Consider the following 25,259-nt stretch of genomic DNA (forward strand, 5'->3'; position numbering starts at 1 on the left):
TTACAATAGGAAAGCCTTCGGAAACTGTCCTGCTAGATCTGAAAACTACAGATCTTATCAGTTTTTAAACCAAATGAAGACCATGCTTTAGCTTTTAAACGCCTCTCCTTTAAGCCCTTTTTGTGGAACAAGGGATGCAGTGGCAACGGTGTCACATTCAATAGACACTGATTTTATGTTCAGCCTGCATTCAGTAAGCATTTCTGTTGGTCAGATGCAGGTTTTCACTGCTGGTCTGTAATAAAGTGAGTTGAACGTGACAGTCTGGAGGACAGGACTGATGTGCCTGTTCCCAGCGACTCTGCACGGCTGCGCTCTCCACAGCTCCTCGTGGCTGTCTGCACCCCACACGCCAGTGCTACGGGGTTGAACTTTGCCATTGACTGAAAAGCCATTTCATGCCCCAGAAGCACCCTACAAGCCATCCTGAACCGAGGACTCTCCTCATTTTTTTCGAGTTAACAGATAACTCTGAGCTACCAGATTCTCTCCAGTTCCTCAAAGCTCATCATTATTTTAAGCAGCTCATCGTCAGGAGAAGCGCAAGTGCAGGATTTGCATTCCATTACACTTGCCTAAATCCATCACAGCATGAAGTCTTCCGCGAGCTACAGAAGAAAAGACCCCGATGCTTGAGGAGCACAGCAGACCTGCTTCTCCCCGGCTGCCTCCACAGAATCCTGATGAGACCCCCCCAGCTCCTCACACGCCGTCGGGACGCCCGTCACAGCCCGGCGTCAACCCCTGCATCATCACCTCCAGCCCCATGCAACGGAAAAAACCTCCAGCTGGCTAATAACTTTGGATGTTTGTCTCACTTGGGGATCGCTGGAGACAGCTTTTTTTCTCCCCAGACTTATGCCACCGCCCGGGGAAGTGCTCAGAAATAGCGTGCCTGGCTTGCGATGACATCTATGGTTGTGGCTTCTTCTTTGTGTCATTCCTTGAACCACACTCGTTGATCAGGCCACAGAACAGTTAAATGGGGAGAGGTAGGCTGCAGCATCTTAAATCACATCCCTTCAAAGCTGCACCTTGTTGTACGTTCAAAATATTTCAAGCTTAAGAACAGCTGCAAACAAAGAGCTCCTGTAAATAAAGCTGCACAACGGGTATGCAACTAAATAATGCTTTCTCCTCCTTCCACAGAGCCGCTCCAGGTTTAAGTTGAATAATCAAAGAGATAGAGTCATATTTTCCCAGAACAGAGATATTTCTTGTGTCATGAAAATAAACCTAGAAAGTTATCATCTAACCCAACAGACTGAGAGGCAATTCATATCCCTCAGGCTTTCACGTAATTGTGCCGTACTTAATTCATGTTTTACTCTTCATTTCTAACTCAAAGTGTTGTTCTGTAATGCTGAAACAATAACATTTGGACTCCAAACTGCCTGTATAGCACATGTAACACATACAATAAATATATAGATATAAGTAATATAACTGAAACTGGAAAAACCCCTCTATTTTCATGCCCTACTCATATTTGTCACTGCTTTGTTAAACTGGCTCAATGTGTCCTCTGTGTCCTCCTTTACTCAAATGACAGGAAGACATTTATTTCCCTTCTAGACGAGCTGCCTTGCTTTACGCGCTCTCTTCCTTGGATGAGGTGGGCATAAGCGTCTGCAGTAAACAGAAATGTCTGTTCTTTGCTGTTTGCTCTAAGAGCCTCCACACTGGAGAACCTCTCGCACCTACGGACAGGCAGCTGTGGTGCTGGAGCTCCAGCACAAAGCTTTCTTTGCTAATATTTAATAATTCCCTAAAGATTCCAAGGCAAGGCTCCTCATTTTCTTCCACCCCCCTCCACAAGCAGCAGGAGAATCAAGTAAGAATTGTCTTAACTGCAACCCGAGAGCTGTGGGGTTTGTGATGAGAACCAATTGCGCTGGTATTTAACTAAGGAATATGATGGGAAGATCAACACCAGAAAAATATTCCTTGTCACAGCCTGGGATGTGGGAGAGAGCACAAAGCCTGGAAACACACGCTAGGATCACAATCCAAGGTCTGCATTACATATATCCTGGAAAAATTACACCATGCTCAGTTTTCCTTAGTGAAAATACCAATGGTTCCTCTCGCTTAGGATATGTTTTTAAGACTACAGTTCTGCTTTCAAACTGCAAGAAAACCTTTTCCCAGAACAACAGGATTTCCTGTGGAAAGGAAATTACACACTTCAGCCAGTTCTACTCATAATGCCTTTTCTCTGAGAAACACAGGGGATATGCAGAACAACCCAAATAATGCTGCTGTGAAGTTCGTGATGTAAAACCGATTGCAAGCGGTGATTTGCTGTGAGAATCGGCACCGATTCAGAGCTGCACAGAGAGCGGCCACCACGGACCCAGCTGTGGGCAGGCTCCCACAAAAGGAAGAGCCCCTCTACTGTCTAGAATGTTATTTTCTGAAGCTCCAGCCAAAGATGAAGCAGGAAGAGATGGGACGCTTGGGTTTGGAGACCAAGAACTCATTTGCTGGCCCAGTTCAAACGTTGTGGAGACTCAGAGTCTGAGTACGCAGGACTGGTCTGTGGAGCAGGGATAAAGTAGAATCTAGAGGAAGGAACACACATTCACGCACTCATTTTGTCAGCTTGGGATATTGGTGGGAGCTCACCTTTGTAGCGTGTCATACATTTCTGTCTGTATCCTTTGGGATTTGTACATAACAGGCAAAAAATGTCTAAACTGTAGAAGCCACAAAATGATTAGTTGATAGTAATAGTGTATAGAATGTTCTTTCAGTCCATCTCTTTCATCTCCCTTCTCAAATGACAGGCAGTAAGTAGTAAATACAACATGTACAGATGAGGTCAAGAAGCAACGGAGAAGCAAGAAATGCAAGAACTGTACTGGATCAATACAGATCTGGCAATTGCGCATCAATCTGTGGAGCTAGAACACTCCCACCATCAGCCGGACGCCCGGAGGTCTCGTCCAGTCTGTTACATGAATCTCAGGAGGAAACCCTGAAAGGAGTCACCAGGGCTGACTTCTCCACCTTTGGCCTCATGGAAATCCAGCCTCAGAAGTCACATTACTGTTCTTTGTAAACCTCAGGTGCTCATAACATGAAGTCCTCCCTGGTTTCAGAATGAAAACCTGCCTTTTTGTCACTGCTGTTGGAAACCACTCAGTAAGTGAGAACGAGATCTCTTCGTTTCGCTGCCTCTCTTCATTGTTTGCCCTCTTCAGTCACGACAGACTCTGAGGTCATCCCAGTTGGCACTTGGAAATCTCATCCATTAAAAAGCAGTTTGCAATAGAGCTGTGGCCTCCAGCCACATCGGGTGATACAGAAAATGCCTCTTAATGATTGTCTAGAGCTGCAGTGGAAGAGGAAACCAGCTGCCCAAGTACATGCATCACAAATCCACACTGAGATACCTGCAGATCTGTTTCCGTGGGCCTGAAGAATCAAATGACGAACAGGAGCACGCAGAGCACACGCATCTGTTACCAGAAGGACATCACGCAACGCCCGGTTCCCATAGTGAGGGTTCTGTGCACCAGAGGGACTCGTAGGGCTCACCCAGACGGGGTGTCCAAAGCTGTGCGCTGGAAGGACCCAGGTGAGCAAACTCCACCGTGTGGTCACAAGCACTACCTGTGGCAACACCTGAGGTCAATGCACAGGTTCCATCAGACCAAAGCATCGGTGACTGCTACATCATACACTTAAAGTATAAATTTCACATCAGCATTTATTGAACATTTTATGAACCATGAAAGGAATCTAAATCAGAAAAGGAGAAAAAAGGCAACCTCTTACAATGCTCAATTTAGCGCTGAAGATGAATTTTGGTTTTCATTCCTCGAAGTCCCGTTGGGAGATAAGCTGGAAATGAAAAGGAGGAATGAGCTCTGGACTCTCACCTCCATCAATCATTTCCAGGGATGATCCTCATAAAACCTGCATGAATAATTCAGGTCTGGTTTACTGCTGAGATCGGAACTGAGGATGCAGGGCTGGCTGTATACTTCTGAGGTCAATTTTCTTGCAGGGTCCCTAAGCAGGCACAGGCATTGCACTGGTGAGCGCCACACAGACCGAGTAACTTCAGGCGTTAGACCTTCTAAAGCCACAGAGAGAAGGAGCTTAGAGATGCACATTAATTTCAGTTAAAGCTCTTCCACTGTAAACAGGCTGATAAAACCCTTTAGAAGGCAGGAGGATTGGAACTAGATGACGTTTAAAGTCCCTTCCAAGCCAAACCGTTCTATGAGTCTATGAAATTTTCCTGGTGCCATTTTCAACGGTTAATTTTTTGATTTTTCAGGATAGGTCTTTAAAAAAAACCCCAAAAAACAGAAAACATCAGAATCAACCAAAAAAGAACAGCACTGAGGTGGGATGTTTCAGCAATAGATCTCCCCATCTCGAAGATCCGCCCTGTTCTCAGCTCTGCCACTGAGCTCTGCAGGTCCCTGGCCTTGGCCAGTTCACTCCTGCATCCCCTTCAAGCCTGCCTCACCCGCCCCGGCTGCGAGCAGCACCTTGCTGTGGGTGTACACACCGTCATCACCACCGCAGTGGCCAGGACGCATTGTATTCCAGGGTTTTTTTTTCCTTCTGTCATGTGTAACACACAATCTCCTAGAGTTCATCTCATGATATCGCTCCTCTTGCAGATACGCAGCTCTGTAGTACAAACAATCTGTTGGTTTGGGGCTTTTTTTCCCCCTTTTTTTCTTTTTTTCTTTTATTTTTTCCCTCAGACTCATACAATTGCCGCTCTGGATCATAATTCAAAATCACCAAGGGAGCGCACACGGCAATTCCTCTCCTGAAGTTGGCACTTCAGGCCAGCAGCCACTAGCTGACCCGAGGGCCTACTCACAGGGACCGCGAATATTCTATTATCATTACAACAAAAGGTCATTTTTTCATCCCCGCACTAGGTTAGGATAAGAGCAAAGTGGTGTCAGCTTTGAATGCTATTGTTTTTGTACAGTATTTGCCTACTCAGTGACTTCCAGCTAACCTGACATTCCACGTTAATGAGCTTCTTTTAACATGACAATCGTTTGTTATATCATTGTTCACCTACGTGTTTTGAATATGAAACACCACGACAGATTTTAAGTTCCTATGTTCAATGTTATGCATTTGCAACATATAGAAAACAGATAAAATGGCAGATTCCTCTGGTTATTTTAGTTATCAGATATTAATATTTGGTGTCTGATTTAGTCTAACCATGAAACCTAGATCCACGGATCCGTTAAATGCATTGTACTGAAAAACAACCCAGATACAAAGGGTGACAGACATCAACCTAGCAATGTTTCCCTTCTCTGTAATAAAATATACCATTACGATGATAGAATTCTTCAAAAGGATTCACCAGTGCAGAACTTTGCCCGGAGCAAAAAGGCAGAGACCTTCACCTCAAAGAGCTAAAAGGTCGGTGACTTCTTAGAGACCACTGAAAGCCATCTGCCCTGCTCCCTCTGAACCCGTGCGGAACGTCCTCAGCGCTGGGTCCGATGCTTACACGGAGGCAGGAGCTGGGGGAGGTACAGCCATGTCACTCACATGCCACCAGGCTCCATTTACAAGGCAATTCCTTTAGGGACCCATTTCTGACCATTAACGATTAACGGCCTTCTCTCCCACTGCTGTAAAAGGATCATCTACCCTATGATTAAATAAATTCACAACAAGCCTATACCGTGAGGAGACAAACCACAACACTGGGCAGAAGAAAAGCCTGCTGAGAGGGAAACAGCCCTCAGCTCACATCCTGCTCCTGCTGCCCTGACACCACCATCCCACCAAAACGCTACTGGTTTGTGCACAAGATGAGAATTAAGCCTTGCAAGTAGAATAAAGTAATGTTTGGTACCTGCGAGGTGGCCAAGGAAAACCAGAGGGTGTTGGGCTCCGAGGGTCTGCTCCAGGGAAATGCAAAGTGCCGCAAACTACAGCAGAAGTGGGAATTCACAGCTTTCCTCCACTGACTCAACTCTAAACAAGCGCTCCCCAGGGTGGTACCCGGGTCTGCTCTCCGATGTCTACCATGCACACACAGAACATGCAGAAGGCATGTACTGAAAAAGGCAGTTACACCACGTGCTGCTCCCCTGCACTGCCACACGGGTGCCATGGTTTGTAGGCTTCCAATCTGGGAAGCCTGACCATCAAAAACAAAGGCGTAATTTCATCACACGATTATTTCAGTTTAAACGATAACACTGGATAACAACGCAGTCTGACATTATAACGCTCCTCACTGCTCACCTATTGACCTTCTCTCTCTTGTTTTACTTTAAAACTGCGTATGGCCCAATCAGAAATAGGTACAACTCCCACTTCTGTAATCACATCAAATTAAAATGGTTTTATGGAAGCAATCCCTGAACTGGGATGAAGTTAATTTCCTACGTATCTTCATTCCTTACCCTGCTACCTTTCTGATGGATTAAAACCCTAACAAAACCAACACTGTAGGACAGAAAACCAGAAAGCAATGTTTCTTAAAAGGGTTTTTTTGTGAAAGACCATATCCATTCAAAGTGGGGAGGCTTAAACAGGAATTATGTTTCGCCTTCATGGGTTTCTGCAGCAAAAAGAATATTCCACACAGCCCTCCACAGTTTCTCCCTCAGCGTGGGTATCCTGCCCAACATCAGAGCAGGAGAAACGTCACGTGTTCGTTTTATAACCTGAGCTGAGCAGCAGCATAGCAGCAGCCTTTGCATCTCTCACTTAAGAATAAAGCTTTTATCAAATAAATCCCATTCTGCTGCAATGACAAAGACCTACTTTAGTGCAGCGCAGTCCCACCAGAACTCATCTTGGCACAGATGTGTGCAGAAAGCAGAGCAGGCACTCCTCTCCAGAAGAGGATTTTAATATTATTTCAGCCTAAATATTCCTACAAGACCCATGGAATATGTGGCTCTCCAGAAAAATAATCCCTATCCCATCAAAGGTGATACCTCCTGGCCCATGAGTGAAGCGCCCTGAGAAGCACAAGGTTTAATGTAGAGACAAGAGGGAGGAAGACCACTCTGCACTACGCTCAGAAGCAGTCAGAGTCACTCCCCTACTGGGTGCAATTTCTGTGACTCATCCACACGAGTCAAACGATTTCACATCCTGTCCTGACCCAGCAAATCTCTGACAGTTCATTGAAGCATACAATGGTTTGGGATGGAAGGGACCTCACAGCCCATCCAGTCCCACCCCCTGCCATGCACAGGGACACCTCCCACTGGATCAGGGGCTCCAAGCCCCATCCAACCTGGCCTGGAACCCCTCCAGGGATGGGGCAGCCACCACTGCTCTGGGCAACCTGGGCCAGGGCCTCCCCACCCTCACAGCAAAACATTTCTTCCTAAGATCTCATCTCAATCTCCCCTCTTTCTGATTTATACCAGAGTAAAATGGTGTGAGAGGGTAAGTGTGGCTCAGTTAAACACCGCCGCTGGTGGAACTCTACTGAAAGACTTCACTGCTCTTCTGATAACATTCAACCTCCAAAGTCAAGTCCTTCGGCAACTCAGTGTCTGCGACACAAGAATCTGACCAACAATACCTAAAATAAAATGCTCTGGCTTCTGCTTTCAAACCATTATGTGGGACTTGAGCAATGGAAAATAATCCTTTGCACATTCTCCAAGCCACACAGGTCAGTTTAGAAATATGTCTTCTAGAATAGATTGATTAAAAAAACCCCTTAAAATACCTTAAAACATTAATAACTTACTATAAAGAGGCCAATTTCTCCTTACGGGATGATTACATTCAGCGAACAGGATTAGAGCTGCAGCGGAGGAGAATCAAAAGGGCATCATCACCTTAAAAATAACGTTGATCTTTGAGTTTTAACCTATTGTAGTGGAAGCAATCTTCCTCCCACAACTGATATGGGAAGGAGGAATTATATTTTCCTCCTTTTTCTGCCTGTTTATACAGCGATTTTGAGAGCATCTTGTGCAGAAGCCAAATTCACGCTCCCACAACAAAAGCCATTTCCTGCTTTCGCACAGCAACCAGAGAGGAACATCTCAAGCTGTGGGGAGCCACATCTGAAAGAAAATACACTGAGGGATAGAACATGGCATTCTTACAGCAGCACTTCAAGCTACTTAAAGCATGTTTCTAACCAAATAAGCAAGAAGTTCCTCATATTGCTTTAAATCATGCTGAATTTTTCCTTGTTAGCGCTTTCCCTACGATTGAACAGGGTTTGGTTTTCAGCGCTACTGACAGAAACAGATAAGGAAATGGACCCCATCGCCTCTGGCCAGCCTGCCTTCCCTTCTCCTGGCTCCAGCCCGCATCAGGAAAACATCTCCGCTACAGAACCAGGACTCAGAACTGAAGCATTTCTTAATCCCTCTGGTCTTTTCACACAAATGCTTTATTCTCAGAGGAACAACAGGAAAATACCATTTAATTAAAGGCACTCATCTTCAGACATCACAACGGCAAATAAACCAATGTGTGCCTGAATCACCAGAGGCTGTTAAATGCTCAGACACATAAAGCTCTTCAGAGATGAGAAGAAACAGTAAAGATGGGGGTTACCCCCATATCCAAGGCAGAAACCCACAAATATAATCAGTTAATAAAATAACGATCCCAGTCACTGCAGCACTTTGTTCACCCTGCTAGGACAGGGGCTGGTGTTTGGGTCAGGACCTGATGTTTAAGTATTTAATACCCATGGCAAATACCTTTCCTTTGCCTTTGGTAACAAAATGTAAAGCTTTAATCCAAAGAACAACACCCTGTTGCCCATCTCCTCCGAAAGCATCCATGTGCTCATGCTCGCTGCCGTCGGCATGATGGCTTCAAGGCAAAAGGATCAATAATTCATTGGGAGCCAGAGCCACAGGTCTGAAACGGCTTTGTTTATCGGAGCTACCTTTTCATTGCAGCAAGGCTTTCCTGAGCCGCATCTCTGCTCAAAAGCAGGACTCAGGGTCAGGAAAGCAACTGGGAAGTGTGAAGATGAATACCTGACACCTGCGACCCCTGGGGGACCGTCTTGAGAGGCGTGGAGATCCGTGAAAATAGTGAGATGTGGAAACCAGACTGTTGCTGTAGTGCTTATGGCCCTTCCTTTCAGAAAGGAAATAAGGAATGCATGGAGGGTGGAGAAGGGAGGCAGGGAATCCCTTTGCTAAAAGAGAGCGAGGGGAGAAGAGTCCCTCTAAGCCCGTCTGCTCCACGTTCTGCCTATGTCTGTGCCTATGAGCTGTGCAGAGCTTCGTACAGACCCTCACTAATCCTTATTCCTCCACTTCAGCATGGAGTGGCTATGGAGAGAAGCAGGGGCAGGAAGCAATGGGAGCAATGGACAGAAAAATCTCAGCCTCCCAATGACATCTCTCATTGAGCTATGACAGCACCAACTCCCGACTCCAGGGTGGGTGCGATCCCTCTGCTGCCACTCCAGCCCCGTGCGGCTCTGGGAGGGCTCTCGCTGACTTGAGCAGAGCTGCAGCTCTACTCCCCCGTGGACACGCTCCGTGCTGCTCCAGCTCTCGCACAATCAATCTGTGCCTTGAGGTCCGTGCTGTGGGCACGTCCAGCTGCGGGAATTGCCGACTCAGCACAACAGCATGCTGGAAAGGCCATTCCCGAGCTGCAGTGGCACCTCAGCAGCTGGCACCCCGCTGCCCTGCCCGCAGCTCTGCGAGGTGAGGAGCAACGCAGGAAACCTTCCCTTCCCTTCCAGGCTCCTGCTTTGGATGGTACCAGTCCTGCACTTGAGAAGTTGAACAAAGGGATTCAGGTCCCCTGCTCATCCTCCCCCTCCTTTAGCACCAAACCCTTTTCCCAGCACAACAATGGACTCTTTCCTAATGAGAGCAACGAATTGTTATTAATGAGACCAATACATGCGGGGTTCTGTGCTGAAGGAAAATCAAAACTCAAAAGCAGGAGCTTCTTTGATTATAACAGCTATCAGGAGGCAAGGACAATCTGGTCCATACTTGCCTCTAAAAATGAGCTACTTTTGTTTAGGAAAAAAACCATCTTATTAATTTGAACATAATTCTGCTTAATCAAAATAAAGGAAATGGAAAAACCCATACTTTGCCAAAGTTTGCTTTTCATCCCAATAATACAAACAGCCCCAGTTCTTTGTCCGGGAAGCAAGAGCCTTCCCAAGCACCCATCCACCTGTGCAGCAGAGGGAGAGAAGCTGTAGCAAACAGGACAACACACAAAATTGAGAGAGCTCTACAGTTGTTCTCAGATATCTACAACTGCTTAAACCAAATTCAGTTCACATGCTGTATGTATAGGCAGTCTACACTGCCAACTTCACTTTGGTTTCTGGAGCCAATGAGGGATCCCACTATCTTGTCCGGTATCACCATCAATGAAGGCTCTCTGGCCAAAGCATGCCTTAAAACCTCAGACTGTGGAGGAAAAAGGAAACTAATTCAATTATTTTCCACATTAAGCTGGCTCTCTGGGGCTAATGGGAGTGCAGGACAGAATAGCCACAGTCTGCTCCTCAGCTGGGAGGGTTGCTTCAGAGCATTCAAGGATCTGACGGAAAAGGACAGCTTTTTTCTAAGACCTTTTTCCACAGTAAAAAATGTTTGTTTGTTTGTTTCTTACAGCAAACATGCCCAGTTTCTCACAAGATGCACTGACATTTTAGTCATAATTAAAACCCTGCCTTTGGCCACGGAAAAGCCCGCTTACCTGGACTAATCAAGGCACTGGTTACACAGCTCAATCCTGGCAAAGCATCAGAGATGGGTAAGGAAACGCTAAGACATGAGTAAATACAAAAGCTCTCCGTATGTCTAAGGTCTTAAAACAAAGGAAATGTGTTTATAATAGAAAAATAACACTTTTCCATGTCCTATTATCACATTGTAGAAACATTAATATCCCCCAGACCGCTACCTCTTCAAACACACGGGACCCAAGAGCATCTTTGATTCAAATTTAACAAGCGGCTCCTTCGGCTGCTAGGTCAAGCAAAGCAAAAAGCAAAAGCAGAGAGGGGAGCAGCTCTGACCGTGAGCGACAGCCACGAGGCATGTGCAGGAATGCCTTTTCATTCATGTTTTCACTACCTCGCATCAGTTTGTACTCTCCAATTTGCCCGTATGTCTTAATACATAATAGATGACAGGAGCTCCATTATGCATGGCAGAGGGCATGCTATTCACTGTAGAGAGCTTTATAATATACACGTATTTGCCAGATGTGTGGCGTGCCTCACTAATAGAAAAGTGAGTGATTCTGGGGTCTTTTTACTCTGTTTTCAAGTCTAAACGTGACCTGCCTACTTCTGGTGACAGATGTAGCAGTTGATATAACAGCCTCTCAAAGGAAGCGCTGTCACTGACTTCAGAGCTGAGATCCTTTGGACTCAAATAAGGGAGGCTGGAATAAAAGACAGGGGAACCTGACAGAAGAATGTGCTTGTTACTTCTGGTCCATTTTCTCTTAAGTAAAAACGTCCCCACACCTTCCAGCAATTCATCCTATTTAGTCGACAAATCTGATAGACAGAGCGTGCTCTCCTCTACCTGATGGCGATGCTCACTGATGGCTGTTGGTAAGAGCGGAAGAAAACAAATCTATGTAGAATGCTGACAAGAGGCAGAGCTGTCTGTCAAGGGATGAACTCGGCCTAAATACCAACTCTAGAACAGGAGACTTCCCCCCTCAAGACCCAAATTCTTTTAAAGACTATATATACCTCCCACTTTTCACATATACATTCATTAAGATTATTTTCCTATTATTAACATATAAAATTGTGCAAATATTTCACTCATTTCTCTCAGACTTTTAAGAACTATACAGTGACTTCTTTTAAATTTGGGTCATAAACAAACAAAAAACGTTCTAGCGAGCAAGGGCCGTGCTTCTGTTGGTATGCAGGGGTCGCTTTTCATGTAACATCTACATCCACATGTACATGCAGAACCGCTGCTCCCATCTCTGATGCACAAGAGTGAGTCAACCCAGTTTAAATTCTTCTGAGCCTTCCCAGCCACCAACAAATGAACAAAGGGACCGCGCAGAAGAAATCCTGAAGAACAACCCACAGTGGGTACTAAGATCTTGGCCCGCCACCAAAGATCAGTAACATTCAATTTCTTTCTTGGAGCCTGACCCAGCTCCCACTGGAGTCAGTGGGCATTTCACCATCAGCTTCAGTGGGAGCTGGCTCACTCCTCGGTCATTTTCCTCTTGGACTGGTGAGGGATGAAAATATTAGAGAAACAGCATGTGGAGCTCCTGATGGGAGGAAATAACACATCGTCAGCCCTTCAGCGGATCAAGCAATGGGTACTGAACGTAAATCCTGTCCAGTTGCTGCAAGGACAGCGACCACAACGCTCCACAAAAGGAAGGTGTGGCTCACGCTCAGAGAAAGGAATCCGTTCCATTGGAGAAGAAACAATTACTCAGATGACAACTGGCTAAGAGCTACCAACATGTAAAAACCTGCCACCGTTCCCAGTTTTGTAATGCTTATAAAGTATTGCCAAGAGATAGAAATATATTACTATTAAGAAAATCACCAATGTATAGGAGGTAGCAAGCTGAATCCTGTTCACACCCCCAGCAGGACCAAACTGGTGTCTCCACGTAGTACAAACAATGCATGCAGGAGATCCTTACGAGCGCACTGATGTGAGCACACACGCATCTGAACAAAGTCACGCACAATAAACATCATCATCCTATCATTTGCTCTTATTTCAACTGAGTCTACTCCTGTTATCTGATGGAAATGTGCCCTTGGTTTGCTCGATCTGTGCCCACCGGGTGCCTGCTGCCACTTGCTCAGCACATGACAGTGCTTATCACGTCAATAGTGAGGTCTGAACCACAACACGTTTATCTGCATTTAAGTTTCATTGTCACGGGTTTCCCTTGGGCTTTCCCCTTCTCATCATTCAAAATTGACTTTTTTTTTGTTTTAAATAAAAGGACAATTGTCTCCTGCCACTGAGTGGGTCGCTGACAACCCGCAGCGAACAACAGAATACCCCAGGCTGTCACTATCAATACTGGGTTTATTACAAATACTTTTATCCTGGCTGAAACAAATGTACATTAAAATTGGGAATTTGGCACACACATACAAAAAGAGTGCATTTCATCATGGATATACCCTAAAATCTTAACTTGGACTCCTTTCCAGCATCAATTCTACCATCAATTTCTTCTATGATTTTTCCTACTGTTTAGCAAACAAGTCCATCAGAGGATGCTCTGGAGGAACTCCCAAACCAGCAGCTATTTAAGGAATTTGTTTGTCCCTGTACTTTGATGCTAACATAAATCTGTTCCAGTAATGATTTCTGATTTGCATCCCGCTAATCTAATGAACTCGGGGCAGCCAGCTCTAAGCCTGCCTCTCCTTCCTTAAGAAGCTCTCTCCATTAGGTCGTTGCTGATGGCTCAAACAAAGACTTGGAATCGTAGAATAGTTTGGGTTGGAAGTGACCTTAATGATAATCCAGTTCCAAACCCTCTGCCATGGACAGGGACACCTCCCACTGGCTCAGGCTGCCCAAGGCCCATCCAACCTGGCCTGGAACCCCTCCAGGGATGGGGCAGCCACAGCTTCCCTGGGCAACCTGGGCCAGGGCCTCACCACTCTCATGGTGAAGAAATTCTTCCTAATATCTAGTCTAAATCTGCCCCCCTCCAGTTTATACCCGTTCCTCCTCGGCCTATCACCACTAGCCTTTATGAACAGTCCCTCTCCAGCTCTCTTGTAGATGTCCGGGATGCTGTAAGAGCATGGGCCGTTGCCCAACTCGCCTGGGACATGGCCAGATATCTCACCTCTGAACTATCACTGCCATTAAGGAATTTGCTTGTGTGTGCAAAGTGAGTTAAATGTAACCTCATTTAAAAAGTGTTGGTGAAAGTTATAGCAATTAAAATAACCGATTACCATCACATCCTATGAGGATGTTCTTGTTTTCAGAAAACAGGCGTGTGCTTTCTCAAGGATAAAGAAACATCTCCATTCTTATCTCGTTTTAAAGCGTGTTTGGTTGGAGCGGGGGAAATGGCACTGTCTTCTAGTGATTCATACACTATAAGATTAGTAATATTTTTCCCGAGCTCTTCCCAAGGACATCAACAGTTACTGAATGAAAAAGTGCATCTGTTGATTACCTTAAGCCTTAAAATATCCTATCAAAACCCCTCAGGAATGACGAACTCCAAAGATGAGCATTTTTATATATATAAAAGGAATCGCTAAAAGAGATGACAACATAATTTACATACATACGTATGAATACTTTGATCATGTTCCTCAGCAGAATGCATTCTTACAAGGCTGTTAAAATCATCTGTGAAAGGCTGTTAAAACCCACTGAACTCAACTTTAGGTACCTCTTTCCAATGGCCCAGTCCTTGGATCACTGTGAAAAATCAAGACCAGTTCATGCAGATGAAAATATAATTTATAGCACTTTAAAGATAACGAGGCATCAGTTTATTCCAGCATAGCATTGCAACAGATGCTGTATGAGGAATGTCAGCAGTGTATGAGACGGAACTACATAGAAAAACTGCTTCATTGGTGAAGCTACACAGCAAAGGAACAAAGGATGCAGAAGTGCTGGTAGGCCTGAACCTTACCAATGCAAGACGGTGTCAAGCAGAGCTATCTGCTGATGCACTGGAACACGACAATAGGGAGCATGTGCCTGCTTGTAAGGCACGTTACAGAGGCAAAACTATCTGTGACTGCTCCATCATTCCCCAGTGACTCTGAAGCCCTTATCTCAAACACACAAACGATGCCTCAATGATAACAAGACCCACCTCAGTAAGCAGGCATTACAATAAAAACACTTCAAGACCTATATGAGGCCAGTTTATAGACCAGCCCTGGTGGGTAAACACCTAAACCTTCCCAAAATACATGATCAGAAACAAAATCAGTGCTCAGACGCGTTAGAGAAATGTGATTTATGTAACTGAAACAACAATAAAAGACAAGGCAATTCTTCCAACGTCCATTCAGAGGTAAGGTCCACACTCCGGCACACCAGCTGAGTCGTTTGGGGTGGAGGGGTAGGGAGAAAAGGCCGTTGGCTAAGGAAACCAATAAATCCTCAACCAATAAATGACAAAATCCTGTTTACAAATGGGAAATGACTCTGCTATTTCTGCATGCAGATAGATGTGTCTGCACTCCCATATATGATTCGGCCATCTGAAAAAGTGATAACTTGTCCTGAATAACCACTAATTGTTTGCTTTTTCCTCCCTCCTCCCAATGAATCTTTCAGAGTTGGCCTTCTGTGAGATCAGATCTAAGGACCTCTTGCTTAGGATTCATCAGAGGACATAATGTCATGGCAGGGATGGATGCTGGCAAGGGTGATGTGACCTGAAAAACAGGATCTGTCTAGAGAAGAGCAAAAAGCAGCTCTGAAAAACCAGTGCAATGCAGCTCCATGCTGTGCGTCTGAAACAGCAAACACAGAGGTGGTGGGTTTGGGAGGGGGGGAAGGGGTGATTTTTTGTTCACGGGAAACGGTCATTGTGTTTGATTGATGCATCCAAAACATAAAAAGACAAAACATATGGAACACAGCTATTGCTCGGCACAAATGAACCGAGGTGGTCGGCCCAAGCGAGGTGCATTCATACCAGGAAAGCGTTATAAAATAACACTCCCAATATTCAGCGAAACCTTAACTGCAGCTGAATGCAATTAGAATGAAACAAAGGCCCCAGACGCAAAAGTCAGCGCCTTCATGCACCGCACCGGGTAAGTGAGAAAAGGCTGCGGTACAGAGGAAAGAGAGCAAAGGGAATCCAGACTTACATGGCCTCTGACGGCTCCCGGTGCAGGCTACCTGTCTGCGCCTGCTGCAGGGACTGCGAGCCTCCCATCCTCAGCGCGCCCTTGGCTGGAGGCTAGACGAGCAAGGCCGGCTCCCTCCGCAATCCCTCCAGCCAGGAGCCGCGGCCGCGCTGGCTGTGCCGAGCTGCGATGCTGCAGTGCAGATGGAAACAGCTGCTTGCATCAGTGGCGGCACGGGCAGGGACGCTCCGGCAGCAGCTCCTCTTCTCTGAACTGGTGCCAGATAGTCTTTTTTTTTTTTTTTTTTTTTTTTTTTTATCCAGAGGAACACTATTTATAAAATAAAATCAACCCCAGCCACTGTGACAGGCTAATCATCTGCTGAACATCAGTGGCCCACGCAGCTCCGGTGCAAGCAACTCCGAGACCAGGCTATTGGCTATTGGCTATGGCTTCAAAAAAAACAAAAAGGGGGGGGAAAAGGGAGAAGAAGAAAAGCAGACCCTCCCTTTGAGCATACATTGTCAGCTACTGTGGCTCCCTAAGGACCTACAGGCAGGACCACTACATTGTGTTGACTCAGCTGATTTGAAATGCAAATGCATGTGTGCACTGCATGCTCTGCATACATTTCCCTCTCATAACAGGCGAGTTGTGCCCATCGGGGTGACTGCAGAAAGGATTAATAAGCAGAAAGGCTGCTTTTCTTTTTTTCATTTAAACAAATGAGCTCATCCCTCTTGCAAAAATGGACTCTTCCATGAGGAACGTAGGGAGAATATCATGAGCAGCCAAGGTAAACAAGCCAATGTGGGAGCAGACCCTGCCCAGCGCAGCTCCATCCATCGGTGCACTTAACCATTTTGCTTCTGCCTGTACGGCCCCCCCCCGTGCTGCACCAGGAGGTGGAGAGCCGTAGGGATGCTCATCATCTAACGCTGATGTGATTAGCGGTGAGGATCTGTGAGCCTAGAAAGCACAAGGCCAAGCAAACAGACCCAATGCCTAGGCTTATCCTTTTGCCACTGCTGAGGCACCCGGGTACTGGGAACACACGTGCACCACAAGGCAAAAGGGATGGGCACCACCATTCTCTACATCAGCATCTTCAGCAAAATAACAGATGCTCCACGGAGAAGTTATGTTTTGCATGACTAAAGGAGCAAAAAGAAAGATCAGTTCATTACCATCTGCACTAGGAGTTAAACTCCAGGGAGGTAAATGCCTTGAAGGTATGTAACAGTTTCGGATAGGTGGCAGAGCAGAGAGGTCAGATCAGATAAATTTAACAGGAATATTAAAACAAATTGACTTTCAAGCATGGCTTTCATGTTTCAGAGGAGACCTCACTAGGCTCACACCTTAAGCAGCTTCTGAGGGTTTTTCTCCTGCTTGTGAAAGGGAAATCCAGTCAGGTTTGCTTACTTTACAAAGCAGGAATTGCTGTACACACATGCAAAGTTCTGTCTCTCTGGGTGCACCCACAATAAATTGTTCTTGGGATAACAAGAAACAAAGATGCTCAGTGAACACCAAGCATATTTCATTTCCAGAGACTACCTAAAATTTAATTCTGTTTCATGAACAGCATCAAAATAAATATGCTTTTTTTCTCCATTTGTTTCACAATGGGGAAAACCAGTGAAGCCAGCATTTTGGCCACAAACTTCCAAGAAAGTTACAATTCTGGGGCTGTTTCATCTCTGGTGAAAGCCAAACTCTTGTTTCCAGTGTCTCATTGCTCAAAACGCCTCTAAAGTCCCCCAGAGAAGCAGTGTCACTGCCTCACTCAGAGACAGAGCTCAGGACTCCTGGTACCCGGCTGGTGTCTGGTTAACCCCCTCAGGCTCCCTTGTCAAAGGCGGTGGCAGCTCAGTGTACCTTCTGGATTTCCAGCTCCCAGGAGAAGGCTCTCACTACTGGGACAGCCCAACCTGCCCAAACCACCATTTCCAGTCATCGCTGGACAAGAGATGAGGAATCAGACTTGTCTCAGGCTCTGTCAGAATTCCACAGCTTCCAGAGTAAGTGTTGAAAATAAAAGACAGTGTCACATCACAGGTTTGCACCTCTTTGGTGCTGGGGAACACGGGCTGCTTTGGGCAATTACTCTTACGGCAGTAATTACTCCACTGGTCCTTTAGCAGGACAGCATAAAATGCCATGAACTGGACAGCTTTGTTCATGACAGCAAATCAGCAGAGTCAAATAAAAGCACAACTCAGTGTGCAAAACTTTAAATAACGTCACAGACTCAGAGAGTCATTGTTTAAGATTATCAAGTCCAACCATACGCTTAACTGCCAAGCCCGCTGCTAAATCACGTCCCTAAGCACCACATCTTCACATCCCTTGAACACCTCTGGGGACGGGGACTCCACCACCTCCCTGGGCAGCCTCTGCCAGCGCTCAACAACCCTTCTGGTGAAAGAATAATTCCTAATATCCAATCTAACCTCCCCTGGCACAACTTGAGGCCACTTCCTCTCATCCTGTCCCTTATGAGAAGGGCCCAGCATCCACCCCACCACAACCTCCTTTCAGGAGCTGCAGAGCGTGATGAGGTCTCCCCTCAGCCTCCTCTTCTCCAGCTTAAACAGCCCCAGGGCCCTCAGCCGCTCCCAGGGCCGCTGGGCTCCAGCCCCTTGCCCAGCTCTCTTCCCTTCACGTATACATTTGTCAGGAACATTCCCAAGTAAAGTAAAACACAGGATGTAAAGAAAGAGTACAAAACAAAAGCCCGCGTATACTCTGGCAGTACATTTGCAATGGTTACTAACTCCAGTATTTCCATCCACTGTGGGAAACGAACGGTACCAGCCAGCTAAACTAGCCAGACTAAATTACACGGCTGCAGTCAGAGACCCTATTAGGCTGAGGTTACAGCTCAGCTCCGGTTTTGGATGTGGTAACTATAGTGAAGTGCACAGCATTGGTCTTCTGACTGTTGCAAGAGCTCCCTACTGGATTTCGTTTGTTAAAGAGAAAAGGAAAGCACTGAAATTCACCTGAACCCACGTACTTCTTAAACTGCTCTAGGTGCCCAGAGGATCACATCACTCATTTCGCTTCCTGCGCTTCAGAGAGAGGGGACATGGAATTGAGCATCACGCAGCTGCAGCAGCGAGCTTGCAGAGCCGGCTCTGGCCTTTGGTTTCTCTGGGGAGCAGAAGCACAGACCCTCTTCCCGAGCACGGTGTGATGAGCAGCACGGGAAGGCTCTCCCTGCAGCCACCCCGCTGCATGGCACCAAAGCCCTCGGATTACAGGGGAGCTCTCCCTCTCCTGCCTGGCCTCAATCCACCCTCTGGGCCTCCAAGAAGCATCAACTTAGCACTCAATTAAGTGCTGGCTTTTAAAAAGATAAAAAACTGTGTTGACATTGTAAGTACGTTTTATAAGAACCTCTCTGGAACATGAAACACACACAAATGTAGCTCAAACTGAAAAAAAAAATAATTAAAACAATCCCCACTGTGGCTTCAAAGGACGTAAAGATGCCTCGGGCACGTCAGCCTAGGGATGAACAGCCCCATAATAACATAATGTGATCCCACTGCTGAAAAGGACTGGTTAAGTATTCAGTACTGTCCTCTAAAATGCATCATTTTGTCCTCCTGCCTGTTTCATCCATTTAAGCCAAAGCCATAATTTGGCCCATTACTAAAGCAATGTTTTATTGAAACCTGACGTCTGTTGTTCAGAATGTTGTCCAGGCTCCTAAATATTTGGTCTCACTACATTTCATGTTTATATATATAATCAGCCTCGGGTCACTTGCACCCAGTTTGAGATTCTTGGCTTCCATCAAAAAGCAGCGCTGGACAGGGCTGGGAGAGGGTTTATGATAGACTGGAATTTATGGGCTGCTCCTCCGCTCTTGGCTTTGCTGTCATGCCAGGCGTTTATGCTGGTTATAAACACGACTACACGGACACACATGGAAACACCAGAGCCCACCGAAAGAAACCCCTCACTTGCACATCGACCCCTCTCCTAGATGCGCAGAAAGGAGCACCATATAAAGCAAACTACATCGACAGAGCAGAGCCAAACATCCCAGTTACGGAGAGGGGTCTCACTGGTACCCAAAGGCTGCTGCCACAGCTCTGAGGAACAGCACTGTCTACAAAAAAATAACGCACACACAAAAGATGGTGAAAAAAGACTAAATTAAGCTTTAAAAATACTTCCCCTTCCGAAAGACCACGTCGCCTTTGGATCCCAAAGCCTCAGATGCAGCCTGGGAAGAAGCTTGCACCCCAAGGACTCCCTTATTTGTAGGATACCTGGTATCACAGGGCTCCTGGCTAGGGTATCAAAACCACCAGACTGCTAAGAAATACAGCAATGTCTTTCCTAAGGCACTAAAAGGACCAAACTGCTCAAAAAATTCAACACTGTTCTGTATGGACAGAGTTGCGGCAAAAGCAGTGCCTCTGAGAGGCTGGCTGTGGTTTGGAGAACACATTAGCACACAGAAGCACTGACACGCTTTGAAGTGCGTTGGTGACAGCCTTGTTAAGACACCCAAGGCTGGAGACTCCACTCCTCCAAAACCCTTGGAGGCACACCAGCCCCCCTTGGCCTTGGCTGATATGCACAGGCTCCAGCTGCTAAGTCCTTCCCAGAAACCCAGGTCTCCCAGGACCAGTGTTGATCCTTGGGTTACAGAGGAGGTCAAGCAGACCGTTTCAGATCACACGGGCACCCAAGGTTTGGAGGTCGTATTTCTGAAGATCGTACAGACAGCAATTTTACAGACTTGGAAGGAATCCAAGTACTCTCCATTACAGACTGCACAAAAATACATGGCTCTGGATATGCTACTCGTACCCGCGTGCTCACCAGGTACACACCACTCATTTGTTTTCAGTCCTGGGACACTTCAGGATCTCTTTTTTTATTATTATTATTCTCCAATTCGATCTCTCTCACCCCTGCAGACAGATTCTTTTGCTTCTTAGCCTTATCTCCCTCTCCAAAGTGGCCAAGAGATCTGTCTTACGATTCCCACTTGCCTTGACGAGAGTTCACCTAACAGACCTCTTCAAGCACTGAGCTGCTGAAGCTGCCAGTGAACGCTACAAGGCATTTGCTACCCTTCCCTTCAGTTCTTCACTTCATCCAGTTAACTCTACTCTTGCGTTGCACCCAGTGATCTGCCAGCAGGAATCTTTGTTTTTCCAGCCAGGTCATTCCATGATTGGGCTCACCGCCTGCACTCCTGTGGGACAGGGACACGAGCAACACCTAACACTGGTGCTGTCATCAAATGCTTCTGACAGTCACATCTAAGCAGGGAAAGCAAGCCGAAACCTCTCCACCTCCCTCTCCCCAGACATGAGATTCTAGTTTTGCTTTGCTTTACTGAACAGCCCCACCACTGCATGCAAACAGACAATTTGGTACTAAAAATCTTCATTATTTTCTTAGAATCATAGAATGATTTCAGTTGGAAAGGACCTTAAAGATCATCTAACTCCAACCCCGCTGTCATGGGCAGGGACACCTCCCACTGGATCAGGCTGCTTTGTTTTGAAAGATGCTGTCCCAGAGAGAACCTCAGCGAATGTCACCTCCTGAAGAGCCGAGGCAGTTGTCAAAGAGAAGAACAACCTCTTGCTTTTGGACGGAAGAAAAGCAGATTGATGTCTTTCTCTTCCCTTAGGCTTATGGGCCAACTTCTGGCTACAAATGAAAGAGTAAGGATGGAAAGTTACCTGAAACATGCAACAAACGGATCCTATTTTGGTTTACTGGCAAAAACCAGTGAAGTGTTAACACAAACTGTAACCCCTACACAGTAACAGTGCCTAATAAAGAGGGATTTAGTGCAGTTCATGTCCACAGTGTAATTACGATATGATTATAGTCTATAATTAGCAATGTAAAGGCACATTCATCACCATCCTTCAAAGATACATTTATCCCTAATCTAATCTCACCTCAGTACAAATAAATCAGAAATTCAGCCCTAAAGTAAGAATGACAGACGTGCAGATTGAAACTGCAGGCTTGGCGGGTTTGGGTTTTTTGTAGCTGTCTCTTTTCTTTTCTTTTTGATGGGCTTAGAGCGGGGTGCTGGTTCATGACCGGAGAGTGCAAATGAAATCTGAGCAGAAAATAATCAGAGTGTGTTCAATCAGTGGGGTATTTTTCAATATTCTCTTCAAGAAAAATAAAAGCAAGTAATTCCATTGTCCATTAATTCCACAGTCCCTGGCACAACACAGCCCTATCTGTGTTACCGTGACATTAAATAGCACACTGCAAAATAACATGAGGCGATAGGAGGTGCAAAGCTTCAGAGATTTAACTCGTTCGTATAGATTAAATACTTTTATAAACACATTGTCTGCTCCACCGCTTATCTAGATTGACACACTGAGAGTGCTTTATTTGCATCGATACACTGTCAGTTCATGGAAAAAACCCCACTGTCCAGAATTTGAAGGCTGAGCACACTGACTGAGTATTTCCATCTGACAAGAAACGACGATGCACCCAGGATGGGCGCTGCAGCTCACGGGAAACAAACGCCAGGATGGGTTGCTTAAAAAAAATACAAATACTAAAAATAACAAAAATCATTTCCCCCATCCCCCTCGATGGCTGTGTGGTTGCCAAGGCCACTGCTTAATTTAAATTGCAAGTGCGATTAATGGCATTAAAAGTTACGGAATAAGCAAGATGCCTGCTTAGTTATTGAAATCTCCCGCATGGGAAACCCACTGCAGAGATAACAAAAGGGGCCTCGGCGCGGTGCTATTCAGGATGCCGGGGCTGCAGCCTTTCAGAGCTCGGCAGTGAATTACGGTCAGGAACGTGAGAACTCAACACCCCAGAAGATTCCACGTACAGAAGTGTGTATGAAACTGAGCAGCCACACAAACAAGGAGGAGCGATTCCCAAGAGCTGAGCACACCCAGCGTGGCGGCTGCGCAGGGACTCCTCCGAGGGAACGGCTTTTGGACATCTGCACAGCTACAGAGGAGATCTCCGTTGCAGCTCAAGGGCAGCCAAACCCCTGTGGAAAGCCCTCCACCCCACACCGTTTCATGCAGCCTTTGGTCCACCGTATCCTCCTTCGCTTCCCCCTCCTGCTGAGGCGCAGACACTTCAGTTTTGGATCCCGTGCTACTGCTGTACAAACCAGGCCTGAACTCAATGGGTCGGCAAACAAAACCTCAACTCCCTGTTTTCCAACCTTCCGGATCAGCCTTTGGCCTGGGACCATGAGCATAAACACAGCAAAGGATGGCATTTGTTCTACTGCTGAACGTGCCTCTGCAGACCACATCCATGAGCTAAATGTACACAGCTCTGCTGACATTTCCACATACCAGAGTTGCAAAACCACCACCACCAGCGATGGGATCTTTTCTTGCTTCCATGGTTTTAAACGTCCTGAGGTGGAAGATCCTCAAGACAGCTGGAGCCAGGCCTGTTAGGAAAGGAGCCACATAATGCCAAGAGAGGACTGACATTTTTAAGGGCTTTTATGCTCCTGCTCTCAGCTAAGATCCACGTGGGTAACGGGTGCCTTGTTGCAAGAGGTGAAATTCAAAGGTCTTTTGCCTCTCTTTGAACAGAGAGTTGGGATTTTTCATCCTGAAGAAGAGAAGGTTCTGAAGAGACCTTACAGCAACCTTCCAGTACCTGAAGGGGGCTACAGGAAAGCTGGGGAGGGACTTTTTGCAAAGGCATGGAATGATAGGACAAGGGGGAATAGCTTCAAATTGAAGAGGGGAAGATTTATACCGGACATCAGCAGGAAATCGTTTGCAATGAGGGTGGGGAGGCCCTGGAACGGCTGCCCAGGGTAGTGGTACGTGCCCCATCCCTGGGCTGGAAGGGGCCTGATCCAGCGGGAGGTGTCCCTGTCCATGGCAGAGGGTGGAACTGGATGGGCTTTGAGGTCCCTTCCAACTCAAACCATTCTGAGATTTATTTTTGGCATTTTCAGGGGTTTCTTTTTGCTTTTATTTTAAAAGGATTTCCCACTAGGGGCAGAGTGCCCCAAAAGCGCCGGCTGCATTTATTCATAACTTTGACTACTAAAAAATACAAAATACACCTCACTCAAGAGTTTTAACCCCTGTATTGCCTGCTGTAGGACAAGAGGTGATCCCCTGCAGGTCCTCCACCCTCCTGGCAGCGCCAGGATCCTCTGGTGCCTGTGTGTGCCACAGCGCAGGGAACAGCAACCCGAGCCACGTGCACCACCTCCACCTTGATTCTGTACTGCCACAGCTTTGTAGGGTTGACGCAAGATGATTAATGCCATTCTGAAATTCCTTGTGGATAGATCAATTAGCGTACTGACATATTCATTTTCATGCCGCTGAACCTGCTCCAGCAGTAAGGAAATTACCATAAGTCGCCTGGGGGGAACCTGTAAAATACACAGAAATGACAAGCAAAGAGAGGGCTACCCTCGCCCTTTTGTCCATCTCTGCACACACCGCGCAGCTCTACAACACACAAATAATTGCTCTCTTTGAGCATAGCCACGCTGACAGAACACGCCCCCGGGGCCCAAACGCTGAACCAAGATATGGTTACAAAACCAGTGAAATTCCCCACTTCTGTCAAGCATCCATTAACACCCCACGCTTGGCCTTTCAAAACCACAGTTTCTGGAAGCCGATTGTCGGATTGCTGCTGTTTTACGGAAGCTGTCCCCTGCCAGCACGCAGCATGGGGGGCGCGAGGTACCCCACCATCACACGCAGTGTCCCCCAGTCATGGGTTCATCCAGAGAGGCCTGCAGGATCCTGTCCCTCCTCTGGAGACCCCACACCAGCCCCACCATCAGCTACAAGAAAATACACCCAAGTCCACAATATTTTTGGCTTGAAACACAGCAGAGGTCCCAGGATTTGATGTTATTACTCAGTAACAAGACGAAGAGATCGACGTTGAGCAACACAAAGCATCTCGCAGCCTGGGGCTGAGCAGTTCTGAACACATCCCTCGGGAGACACAATCTCTTTTAAAAGCCTGGAACGGAGGAAGCGAACGAAGAGCAGGACTGTGGCTCATTCCTGCCTGTTCGTTCCAGACTGGCTCATCACATGGGAGGGATCTATTTTTTATGCTGTGCTTCAGAAGATGGGGAATGCTTTTTGGGATATCAGCCACAAAGCCTCCAGAAAAATCCTCGGATTTTAGTTCCAAGACCAAAGTAACTTAATTGCTATACCTTCATTGTGGTGCTGTTATAGAAAAACACTGCTTGGCCCGTGCACCAGGCAGCTCCGAGACACGCTGGAGGTGTGCCAGTCTAGCTCAAATAACACACCTGAGAACACCCAACACAACACAACCCCCTAAAACAACAACCAAAAACTCCTCAAACCTCAAGCTTTAGAAACGAGAAGGTCTTAACATTGCATTCACATCCCTCGCTTTATGTCCCATCTCTTCCTCACTCGGAGCATTTGTAAATAAAGCGGAA

The 25,259-nt window shown here is 46.4% G+C and overlaps 1 protein-coding gene across 11 annotated transcripts in view; it reads right to left on the reverse strand.

Moving 5' to 3' along the window:
• Positions 1 to 25,259, reverse strand: part of TACC2 (transforming acidic coiled-coil containing protein 2) — a 126,186-nt gene that overhangs the window by 42,508 nt on the left and 58,419 nt on the right. The window lies entirely within an intron of this gene.

Source organism: Cuculus canorus, chromosome 7, assembly GCF_017976375.1.
Source record: "Cuculus canorus isolate bCucCan1 chromosome 7, bCucCan1.pri, whole genome shotgun sequence".
Lineage (NCBI taxonomy): Eukaryota > Metazoa > Chordata > Aves > Cuculiformes > Cuculidae > Cuculus > Cuculus canorus.